This window comes from Thermobia domestica, chromosome 6 (genome assembly GCF_964235325.1).
Source record: "Thermobia domestica chromosome 6, izTheDome1.hap1.1, whole genome shotgun sequence".
NCBI classification, from domain to species: Eukaryota; Metazoa; Arthropoda; class Insecta; order Zygentoma; family Lepismatidae; genus Thermobia; species Thermobia domestica.
In genome coordinates this window covers 295517528-295530871 of record NC_137459.1, presented here as the reverse complement: position 1 = coordinate 295530871, position 13344 = coordinate 295517528, and the positions used below count along the sequence as shown (strand labels likewise).

The 13344-nt window shown below is 39.2% G+C and overlaps 1 protein-coding gene across 1 annotated transcript in view; it reads left to right on the top strand.

Moving 5' to 3' along the window:
* The window catches only part of LOC145688524 (uncharacterized), a 562236-nt gene that overhangs the window by 385050 nt on the left and 163842 nt on the right, over positions 1-13344 (top strand). The window lies entirely within an intron of this gene.

The window sequence follows — 13344 nt, the reverse complement described above, 5'->3', positions numbered from 1 at the left end:
CCGACGAGACAATTTTGAAAAGGTGCCCATTTGTGTGTGTCTGTGTGCGTGTATGAGCGTGTGTGCGCAGTAGCGTACGCAGGAATTTATTTCGGGAGGGGCCAAACTCAATATCAGTGTATTTATATTGAAATTCCTAAACTTGTCCCAAAAATTATGCTAAATTTACTCAAAAGTTGGAATTTCGGGGGTGGTCCGGACCCCCAGGACCCACCCCCTGCGTACGTCCCTGTGTGTGTGTGTATTTCCTTAAAATTAATATTTTATACTTTCCATTTGTGGTATTGACTTCAAATTTGGTATAACGCATGTATCTTAACGAGGAACATAAAAGGGGAGAGAGATATTTTGCAATCGTTTCCGGTTTGAAGCAGACACTCTTGTCGCGAGACAAAATGTATTGTTGTCTTGTATGGACACTATATCGTGAAAATGATGCCCAATGTTTCTTTCAGACTTTTTTTGGGGGACACTGCCTCCTCAGAGCGCCAATGGCGAGATCAAAATAATACGTTTATAATACAATAACAAATAGAATGTTATCAGCAGTGCCCCCGGGGTAATACTCCCCCCCGAACATTGCTTCCGATTGAGACACTGGTGATGCTCCATTTCCAAAGCTACATATGTTTGATTTTAAATCCTTCAGTATCGTCTCGAAACTTTACACGAACATACTGCCTAGTTTCGAGACGATATCAATAGTTAGTGTATAAATATATTCTTTTCTTCTATGTCTGTAATAACGAAGTTATTTTGTTCACGCAATGCCAACAGAAACTATTTTCATAAAACGAAGCAAGGTGATAAGAAAAAAAAGTTAGAAAAAACAAGGTTCGGCGGGGAATCGAACCCAGACCTGCTACTCAGAAAGCAGACACTTTACCGCGGAGCTAACTTACTATGTTGAATTCTGTTTGTTTTATTCTCCTCAATATACCACATAAGAGTCCAAATGAAGGCAATTCAAAAATATGGCAATTTTGAATTCAAGATGTCGACTTCTCCAATGATTTGTTTCTTCACTTAAACTGAACTACGTCCTTAATAACTTAGCGAAACCTGGCTTACCTACCAAGAGCACAACTTACAATTTTCATGGTTACAAATTTTTGAGCCGCCATTTTGAATCGATGATGGCGACTTTTCCAACATGTCGGATTTTTCCCCTCACATGCCCTGTAATCTACACACTTGAACGCAATTTCGTGATTCAACCATATCTACAAGTTGTGTAGAATTAGACGCCCCCTTATAACATTCCTAGCACTTTGTGACACCGAACATGAATATTTTTTTCAAGTTTAAGGGCGGATTCGCAAACTACGCATCAGAATAAACATCACCTCGAAATTTCAACGTCCTACATACAGCCATTACAAATTTCACATTTTTTCGATTTGCGCCGCGAAACGAAAACGAATTTTAATGCTCTTTTTTCTATCATAAACTATGTTCCTAGCTTCACTGCCTAACAAAATATGACGTTTCTATGGTGTGCGGAACTACTCTAAAAACCAGCATTTCGAAACGACGAAAAATTTCAACACTTCATTTACATGGAAAATGTCGCCTTTTTCGTGATATCGGAATTTTCCCATTACTCACATCCCATGACGAACAAGTATGCAAAATTTGGTGTTTGTATGTTTTGGGGATGTATGCAAACAATTAAGTGTGTTTCCGATTATAGAGGTATATAATTCCACGGACGCGGGCCCTCTACGTACCAGTACTATGTGGGCAGTAAGTAGGAAGTCCAAAATCTAAGGAATTGAGTAGTGTAGAGGAACGACGTGAGCCTACTGTGCAAAAGACCTGGGTTCGATTCCCCACAAGTTTTTCTCTCACTTTTTCTTTCTTTGAAAGTTTATTTTTATAGCATAGGTGATTGAAAATAAGCTTGACTTTATTATATACGGCATTTCATTCCAACCGGACCCGCAACTAAAACTATTAAATCGAAAGGGGCACTTTTCCACGTATCTTATATATTAAAATTATGTACGCTGCCGACGAGACAATTTTCAAAAGGTGCCCATTTGTGTGTGTGTGTGTGCGTGTATGAGCGTGTGTGCGCAGTAGCGTACGCAGGAATTTATTTCGGGAGGGGCCAAACTCAATATCAGTGTATTTTATATTGAAATTTCTAAACTTGTCCCAAAAATTATGCTAAATTTACTCAAAAGTTGGAATTTCGGGGGTGGTCCGGACCCCCAGGACCCACCCCCTGCGTACGTCCCTGTGTGTGTGTGTATTTCCTTAAAATTAATATTTTATACTTTCCATTTGTGGTATTCACTTCAAATTTGGTATAACGCATGTATCATAACGATGAACATAAAAGGGGAGAGAGATATTTTGCAATCGTTTCCGGTTTGAAGCAGACACTCTTGTCGCGAGACAAAATGTATTGTTGTCTTGTATGGACACTATATCGTGAAAATGACGCCCAATGTTTCTTTCAGACTCTTTTTGGGGGACACTGCCTCCTCAGAGCGCCCCTGGCGAGATCAAAATAATACGTTTACAATACAATAACAAATAGAATGTTATCAGCAGTGCCCCCGGGGTAATACTCCCCCCCGAACATTGCTTCCGATAGAGACACTGGTGATGCTCCATTTCCAAAGCTACATATGTTTGATTTTAAATCCTTCAGTATCGTCTCGAAACTTTACACGAACATACTGCCTAGTTTCGAGACGATATCAATAGTTAGTGTATAAATATATTCTTTTCGTCTATGTCTGTAATAACGAAGTTATTTTGTTCACGCAATGCCAACAGAAACTATTTTGATAAAACGAAGCAACGTGATAAGAAAAAAAAAGTTAGAAAAAACAAGGTTCGGCGGGGAATCGAACCCAGACCTGCTACTCCGAAAGCAGACACTTTACCGCGGAGCTAACTTACTACGTTGAATTCTGTTTGTTTTATTCTCCTCAAAATACCACATAAGAGTCCAAATGAAGGCAATTCAAAAATATGGCAATTTTGCATTCAAGATGGCGACTTCTCCAATGATTTGTTTCTTCACTTAAACTGAACTACGTCCTTAATAACTTAGCGAAACCTGGCTTACCTACCAAGAGCACAACTTACAATTTTCATGGTTACAAATTTTTGAGCCGCCATTTTGAATCGAAGATGGCGACTTTTCCAACATGTCGGATTTTTCCCCTCACATGCCCTGTAATCTACACACTTGAACGCAATTTCGTGATTCCACCATATCTACAAGTTGTGTAGAATTAGACGCCCCCTTATAACATTCCTAGCACTTTCTTACACCGAACATGAATATTTTTTTCAAGTTTAAGGGCGGATTCGCAAACTACGCATCAGAATAAACATCACCTCGAAATTTCAACGTCCTACATACAGCCATTACAAATTTCACATTTTTTCGATTTGCGCCGCGAAACGAAAACGAATTTTAATGCTCTTTTTTCTATCATAAACTATGTTCCTAGCTTCACTGCCTGACAAAATATGACGTTTCTATGGTGTGCGGAACTACTCTAAAAACCAGCATTTCGAAACGACGAAAAATTTCGACACTTCATTTACATGGAAAATGTCGCCTTTTTCGTGATATCGGAATTTTCCCATTACTCACATCCCATGACGAACAAGTATGCAAAATTTGGTGTTTGTATGTTTTGGGGAAGTATGCAAACAATTAAGTGTGTTTCTGATTATAGAGGTATATAATTCCACAGACGCGGGCCCGCTACGTACCAATATTATGTGCGCAGTAAGCAGGAAGTACCAAATATATGGAATTGAGTAGTGTAGGGGAAAGACGTGAGCCTACTGTGCAGAAGACCTGGGTTCGATTCCCAGCAATTTTTTCTCTCACTTTTTCTTTCTTCGAAAGTTTATTTTTATAGCATAGGTGATTGAAAATAAGCTTGACTCTATTATATACGGCATTTCATTCCAACCGGACCCACAACTAAAACTATTACATCGAAAGGGGCACTTTTCCACGTATCTTATAAATATGTATGCTGCCGACGAGACAATTTTCAAGAGGTGTCCATTTGTGTGTGTGTGTGTATGAGCGTGTGTGTGCAGTGGCGTACGCAGGAATTTATTTCGGGAGGGGTCCAAACTCAATATCAGTGTATTTTATATTGAAATTCCTAAACTTGTCCCAAAAATTAGGCTAAATTTACACAAAAGTTGGAATTTCGGGGGTGGTCCGGACCCCAAGGACCCACCCCCTGCGTACGTCCCTGTGTGTGTGCGTATTTCCTTAAAATTAATATTTTATGCTTTCCCTTTGTGCTATTCACTTCAAATTTGGTATTCGCATGTATCTTAACGAGGGACATAAAAGTTGAGAGAGATATTTTGCAATCGTTTCCGGTTTGAAGTAGACACTGTTGTCGCGAGACAAGATGTATTGTTGTCTTGTATGGACACTATATCCTGAAAATAATGCCCAATGTTTCTTTCAGACTCTTTTTGGGGGACACTGCCTCCTCAGAGCGCCCCTGGCGAGATCAAAATAATACGTTTATAATACAGTAACAAATAGAATGTTATCAGCAATGCCCCCGGGGTAATACTCCCCCCCGAACATTGCTTCCGATAGAGACACTGGTGATGCTCCATTTCCAAAGCTGCATATGTTTGATTTTAAATACTTCAGTATCGTCTCGAAACTTTACACGAACATACTGCCTAGTTTCGAGACGATATCAACAGTTAGTGTATAAATATATTCTTTTCGTCTATGTCTGTAATAACGAAGCTATTTTGTTCACGTAATGCCAACAGAAACTATTTTGATAAAACGAAGCAACGTGATAAGAAAAAAAATTAGAAAAAACAAGGTTCGGCGGGGAATCGAACCCAGACCTGCTACTCAGAAAGCAAACACTTTACCGCGGAGCTAACTTACTACGTTGAATTCTGTTTGTTTTATTCTCCTCAATATACCACATAAGAGTCCAAATGAAGGCAATTCAAAAATATGGCAATTTTGCATTCAAGATGGCGACTTCTCCAATGATTTGTTTCTTCACTTAAACTGAACTACGTCCTTAATAACTTAGCGAAACCTGGCTTACCTACCAAGAGCACAACTTACAATTTTCATGGTTACAAATTTTTGAGCCGCCATTTTGAATCGAAGATGGCGACTTTTCCAACATGTCGGATTTTCCCCTCACATGCCCTGTAATCTACACACTTGAACGCAATTTCGTGATTCCACCATATCTACAAGTTGTGTAGAATTAGACGCCCCCTTATAACATTCCTAGCACTTTCTTACACCGAACATGAATATTTTTTTCAAGTTTAAGGGCGGATTCGCAAACTACGCATCAGAATAAACACCACCTCGAAATTTCAACAACCTACATACAGCCATTACAAATTTCACATTTTTTCGATTTGCGCCGCGAAACGAAAACGAATTTTAATGCTCTTTTTTCTATCATAAACTATGTTCCTAGCTTCACTGCCTGACAAAATATGACGTTTCTATGGTGTGCGGAACTACTCTAAAAACCAGCATTTCGAAACGACGAAAAATTTCGACACTTCATTTACATGGAAAATGTCGCCTTTTTCGTGATATCGGAATTTTCCCATTACTCACATCCCATGACGAACAAGTATGCAAAATTTGGTGTTTGTATGTTTTGGGGAAGTATGCAAACAATTAAGTGTGTTTCCGATTATAGAGGTATATAATTCCACAGACGCGGGCCCGCTACGTACCAATATTATGTGCGCAGTAAGCAGGAAGTACCAAATATAAGGAATTGAGTAGTGTAGGGGAAAGACGTGAGCCTACTGTGCAGAAGACCTGGGTTCGATTCCCAGCAATTTTTTCTCTCACTTTTTCTTTCTTCGAAAGTTTATTTTTATAGCATAGGTGATTGAAAATAAGCTTGACTCTATTATATACGGCATTTCATTCCAACCGGACCCACAACTAAAACTATTACATCGAAAGGGGCACTTTTTCACGTATCTTATAAATATGTACGCTGCCGACGAGACAATTTTCAAGAGGTGTCCATTTGTGTGTGTGTGTGTATGAGCGTGTGTGTGCAGTGGCGTACGCAGGAATTTATTTCGGGAGGGGTCCAAACTCAATATCAGTGTATTTTATATTGAAATTCCTAAACTTGTCCCAAAAATTAGGCTAAATTTACACAAAAGTTGGAATTTCGGGGGTGGTCCGGACCCCAAGGACCCACCCCCTGCGTACGTCCCTGTGTGTGTGCGTATTTCCTTAAAATTAATATTTTATGCTTTCCCTTTGTGCTATTCACTTCAAATTTGGTATTCGCATGTATCTTAACGAGGGACATAAAAGTTGAGAGAGATATTTTGCAATCGTTTCCGGTTTGTAGTAGACACTGTTGTCGCGAGACAAAATGTATTGTTGTCTTGTATGGACACTATATCCTGAAAATAATGCCCAATGTTTCTTTCAGACTCTTTTTGGGGGACACTGCCTCCTCAGAGCGCCCCTGGCGAGATCAAAATAATACGTTTATAATACAGTAACAAATAGAATGTTATCAGCAATGCCCCCGGGGTAATACTCCCCCCCGAACATTGCTTCCGATAGAGACACTGGTAATGCTCCATTTCCAAAGCTGCATGTGTTTGATTTTAAATACTTCAGTATCGTCTCGAAACTTTACACGAACATACTGCCTAGTTTCGAGACGATATCAACAGTTAGTGTATAAATATATTCTTTTCGTCTATGTCTGTAATAACGAAGCTATTTTGTTCACGTAATGCCAACAGAAACTATTTTGATAAAACGAAGCAACGTGATAAGAAAAAAAAGTTAGAAAAAACAAGGTTCGGCGGGGAATCGAACCCAGACCTGCTACTCAGAAAGCAGACACTTTACCGCGGAGCTAACTTACTACGTTGAATTCTGTTTGTTTTATTCTCCTCAATATACCACATAAGAGTCCAAATGAAGGCAATTCAAATATATGGCAATTTTGCATTCAAGATGGCGACTTCTCCAATGATTTGTTTCTTCACTTAAACTGAACTACGTCCTTAATAACTTAGCGAAACCTGGCTTACGTACTAAGAGCACAACTTACAATTTTCATGGTTACAAATTTTTGAGCCGCCATTTTGAATCGAAGATGGCGACTTTTCCAACATGTCGGATTTTTCCCCTCACATGCCCTGTAATCTACACACTTGAACGCAATTTCGTGATTCCACCATATCTACAAGTTGTGTAGAATTAGACGCACCCTTATAACATTCCTAGCACTTTCTTACACCGAACATGAATATTTTTTTCAAGTTTAAGGGCGGATTCGCAAACTACGCATCAGAATAAACATCACCTCGAAATTTCAACGTCCTACATACAGCCATTACAAATTTCACATTTTTTCGATTTGCGCCGCGAAACGAAAACGAATTTTAATGCTCTTCTTTCTATCATAAACTATGTTCCTAGCTTCACTGCCTGACAAAATTTGACGTTTCTATGGTGTGCGGAACTACTCTAAAAACCAGCATTTCGAAACGACGAAAAATTTCGACACTTCATTTACATGGAAAATGTCGCCTTTTTCGTGATATCGGAATTTTCCCATTACTCACATCCCATGGCGAACAAGCATGCAAAATTTGGTGTTTGTATGTTTTGGGGAAGTATGCAAACAATTAAGTGTGTTTCCGATTATAGAGGTATATAATTCCACGGACGCGGGCCCTCTACGTACCAGTACTATGTGAGCAGTAAGTAGGAAGTCCAAAATCTAAGGAATTGAGTAGTGTAGAGGAACGACGTGAGCCTACTGTGCAAAAGACCTGGTTTCGATTCCCCACAAGTTTTTCTCTCACTTTTTCTTTCTTTGAAAGTTTATTTTTATAGCATAGGTGATTGAAAATAAGCTTGACTTTATTATATACGGCATTTCATTCCAACCGGACCCGCAACTAAAACTATTAAATCGAAAGGGGCACTTTTCCACGTATCTTATATATTAAAATTATGTACGCTGCCGACGAGACAATTTTCAAAAGGTGCCCATTTGTGTGTGTGTGTGTGCGTGTATGAGCGTGTGTGCGCAGTAGCGTACGCAGGAATTTATTTCGGGAGGGGCCAAACTCAATATCAGTGTATTTTATATTGAAATTCCTAAACTTGTCCCAAAAATTATGCTAAATTTACTCAAAAGTTGGAATTTCGGGGGTGGTCCGGACCCCCAGGACCCACCCCCTGCGTACGTCCCTGTGTGTGTGTGTATTTCCTTAAAATTAATATTTTATACTTTCCATTTGTGGTATTCACTTCAAATTTGGTATAACGCATGTATCTTAACGAGGAACATAAAAGGGGAGAGAGATATTTTGCAATCGTTTCCGGTTTGAAGCAGACACTCTTGTCGCGAGACAAAATGTATTGTTGTCTTGTATGGACACTATATCGTGAAAATGACGCCCAATGTTTCTTTCAGACTCTTTTTGGGGGACACTGCCTCCTCAGAGCGCCCCTGGCGAGATCAAAATAATACGTTTACAATACAATAACAAATAGAATGTTATCAGCAGTGCCCCCGGGGTAATACTCCCCCCCGAACATTGCTTCCGATAGAAACACTGGTGATGCTCCATTTCCAAAGCTACATATGTTTGATTTTAAATCCTTCAGTATCGTCTCGAAACTTTACACGAACATACTGCCTAGTTTCGAGACGATATCAATAGTTAGTGTATAAATATATTCTTTTCGTCTATGTCTGTAATAACGAAGTTATTTTGTTCACGCAATGCCAACAGAAACTATTTTGATAAAACGAAGCTACGTGATAAGAAAAAAAAAAGTTAGAAAAAACAAGGTTCGGCGGGGAATCGAGCCCAGACCTGCTACTCCGAAAGCAGACACTTTACCGCGGAGCTAACTTACTACGTTGAATTCTGTTTGTTTTATTCTCCTCAAAATACCACATAAGAGTCCAAATGAAGGCAATTCAAAAATATGGCAATTTTGCATTCAAGATGGCGACTTCTCCAATGATTTGTTTCTTCACTTAAACTGAACTACGTCCTTAATAACTTAGCGAAACCTGGCTTACCTACCAAGAGCACAACTTACAATTTTCATGGTTACAAATTTTTGAGCCGCCATTTTGAATCGAAGATGGCGACTTTTCCAACATGTCGGATTTTTCCCCTCACATGCCCTGTAATCTACACACTTGAACGCAATTTCGTGATTCCACCATATCTACAAGTTGTGTAGAATTAGACGCACCCTTATAACATTCCTAGCACTTTCTTACACCGAACATGAATATTTTTTTCAAGTTTAAGGGCGGATTCGCAAACTACGCATCAGAATAAACATCACCTCGAAATTTCAACGTCCTACATACAGCCATTACAAATTTCACATTTTTGCGATTTGCGCCGCGAAACGAAAACGAATTTTAATGCTCTTTTTTCTATCATAAACTATGTTCCTAGCTTCACTGCCTGACAAAATATGACGTTTCTATGGTGTGCGGAACTACTCTAAAAACCAGCATTTCGAAACGACGAAAAATTTCGACACTTCATTTACATGGAAAATGTCGCCTTTTTCGTGATATCGGAATTTTCCCATTACTCACATCCCATGACGAACAAGTATGCAAAATTTGGTGTTTGTATGTTTTGGGGAAGTATGCAAACAATTAAGTGTGTTTCCGATTATAGAGGTATATAATTCCACAGACGCGGGCCCGCTACGTACCAATATTATGTGCGCAGTAAGCAGGAAGTACCAAATATATGGAATTGAGTAGTGTAGGGGAAAGACGTGAGCCTACTGTGCAGAAGACCTGGGTTCGATTCCCAGCAATTTTTTCTCTCACTTTTTCTTTCTTCGAAAGTTTATTTTTATAGCATAGGTGATTGAAAATAAGCTTGACTCTATTATATACGGCATTTCATTCCAACCGGACCCACAACTAAAACTATTACATCGAAAGGGGCACTTTTCCACGTATCTTATAAATATGTACGCTGCCGACGAGACAATTTTCAAGAGGTGTCCATTTGTGTGTGTGTGTCTATGAGCGTGTGTGTGCAGTGGCGTACGCAGGAATTTATTTCGGGAGGGGTCCAAACTCAATATCAGTGTATTTTATATTGAAATTCCTAAACTTGTCCCAAAAATTAGGCTAAATTTACACAAAAGTTGGAATTTCGGGGGTGGTCCGGACCCCCAGGACCCACCCCCTGCGTACGTCCCTGTGTGTGTGTGTATTTCCTTAAAATTAATATTTTATACTTTCCATTTGTGGTATTCACTTCAAATTTGGTATAACGCATGTATCTTAACGAGGAACATAAAAGGGGAGAGAGATATTTTGCAATCGTTTCCGGTTTGAAGCAGACACTCTTGTCGCGAGACAAAATGTATTGTTGTCTTGTATGGACACTATATCGTGAAAATGACGCCCAATGTTTCTTTCAGACTCTTTTTGGGGGACACTGCCTCCTCAGAGCGCCCCTGGCGAGATCAAAATAATACGTTTACAATACAATAACAAATAGAATGTTATCAGCAGTGCCCCCGGGGTAATACTCCCCCCCGAACATTGCTTCCGATAGAGACACTGGTGATGCTCCATTTCCAAAGCTACATATGTTTGATTTTAAATCCTTCAGTATCGTCTCGAAACTTTACACGAACATACTGCCTAGTTTCGAGACGATATCAATAGTTAGTGTATAAATATATTCTTTTCGTCTATGTCTGTAATAACGAAGTTATTTTGTTCACGCAATGCCAACAGAAACTATTTTGATAAAACGAAGCAACGTGATAAGAAAAAAAAAGTTAGAAAAAACAAGGTTCGGCGGGGAATCGAACCCAGACCTGCTACTCAGAAAGCAGACACTTTACCGCGGAGCTAACTTACTACGTTGAATTCTGTTTGTTTTATTCTCCTCAAAATACCACATAAGAGTCCAAATGAAGGCAATTCAAAAATATGGCAATTTTGCATTCAAGATGGCGACTTCTCCAATGATTTGTTTCTTCACTTAAACTGAACTACGTCCTTAATAACTTAGCGAAACCTGGCTTACCTACCAAGAGCACAACTTACAATTTTCATGGTTACAAATTTTTGAGCCGCCATTTTGAATCGAAGATGGCGACTTTTCCAACGTGTCGGATTTTTCCCCTCACATGCCCTGTAATCTACACACTTGAACGCAATTTCGTGATTCCACCATATCTACAAGTTGTGTAGAATTAGACGCACCCTTATAACATTCCTAGCACTTTCTTACACCGAACATGAATATTTTTTTCAAGTTTAAGGGCGGATTCGCAAACTACGCATCAGAATAAACATCACCTCGAAATTTCAACGTCCTACATACAGCCATTACAAATTTCACATTTTTTCGATTTGCGCCGCGAAACGAAAACGAATTTTAATGCTCTTTTTTCTATCATAAACTATGTTCCTAGCTTCACTGCCTGACAAAATTTGACGTTTCTATGGTGTGCGGAACTACTCTAAAAACCAGCATTTCGAAACGACGAAAAATTTCGACACTTCATTTACATGGAAAATGTCGCCTTTTTCGTGATATCGGAATTTTCCCATTACTCACATCCCATGACGAACAAGTATGCAAAATTTGGTGTTTGTATGTTTTGGGGAAGTATGCAAACAATTAATTGTGTTTCCGATTATAGAGGTATATAATTCCACAGACGCAAGCCCGCTACGTGCCAATATTATGTGCGCAGTAAGCAGGAAGTACCAAATATATGGAATTGAGTAGTGTAGGGGAAAGACGTGAGCCTACTGTGCAGAAGACCTGGGTTCGATTCCCAGCAATTTTTTCTCTCACTTTTTCTTTCTTCGAAAGTTTATTTTTATAGCATAGGTGATTGAAAATAAGCTTGACCCTATTATATACGGCATTTCATTCCAACCGGACCCACAACTAAAACTATTACATCGAAAGGGGCACTTTTCCACGTATCTTATAAATATGTACGCTGCCGACGAGACAATTTTCAAGAGGTGTCCATTTGTGTGTGTGTGTGTATGAGCGTGTGTGTGCAGTGGCGTACGCAGGAATTTATTTCGGGAGGGGTCCAAACTCAATATCAGTGTATTTTATATTGAAATTCCTAAACTTGTCCCAAAAATTAGGCTAAATTTACACAAAAGTTGGAATTTCGGGGGTGGTCCGGACCCCAAGGACCCACCCCCTGCGTACGTCCCTGTGTGTGTGCGTATTTCCTTAAAATTAATATTTTATGCTTTCCCTTTGTGCTATTCACTTCAAATTTGGTATTCGCATGTATCTTAACGAGGGACATAAAAGTTGAGAGAGATATTTTGCAATCGTTTCCGGTTTGAAGTAGACACTGTTGTCGCGAGCCAAAATGTATTGTTGTCTTGTATGGACACTATATCGTGAAAATGATGCCCAATGTTTCTTTCAGACTCTTTTTGGGGGACACTGCCTCCTCAGAGCGCCAATGGCGAGATCAAAATAATACGTTTATAATACAATAACAAATAGAATGTTATCAGCAGTGCCCCCGGGGTAATACTCCCCCCCGAACATTGCTTCCGATAGAGACACTGGTGATGCTCCATTTCCAAAGCTACATATGTTTGATTTTAAATCCTTCAGTATCGTCTCGAAACTTTACACGAACATACTGCCTAGTTTCGAGACGATATCAATAGTTAGTGTATAAATATATTCTTTTCGTCTATGTCTGTAATAACGAAGTTATTTTGTTCACGCAATGCCAAAAGAAACTATTTTGATAAAACGAAGCAACGTGATAAGAAAAAAAAAGTTAGAAAAAACAAGGTTCGGCGGGGAATCGAACCCAGACCTGCTACTCAGAAAGCAGACACTTTACCGCGGAGCTAACTTACTACGTTGAATTCTGTTTGTTTTATTCTCCTCAATATACCACATAAGAGTCCAAATGAAGGCAATTCAAAAATATGGCAATTTTGAATTCAAGATGGCGACTTCTCCAATGATTTGTTTCTTCACTTAAACTGAACTACGTCCTTAATAACATAGCGAAACCTGGCTTACCTACTAAGAGCACAACTTACAATTTTCATGGTTACAAATTTTTGAGCCGCCATTTTGAATCGAAGATGGCGACTTTTCCAACATCTCGGATTTTTCCCCTTACATGCACTGTACTCTACACACTTGAACGCAATTTCGTGATTCCACCATATCTACAAGTTGTGTAGAATTAGACGCCCCCTTATAACATTCCTAGCACTTTCCTACACTGAACATGACTATTTTTTTCAAGTTTAAGGGCGG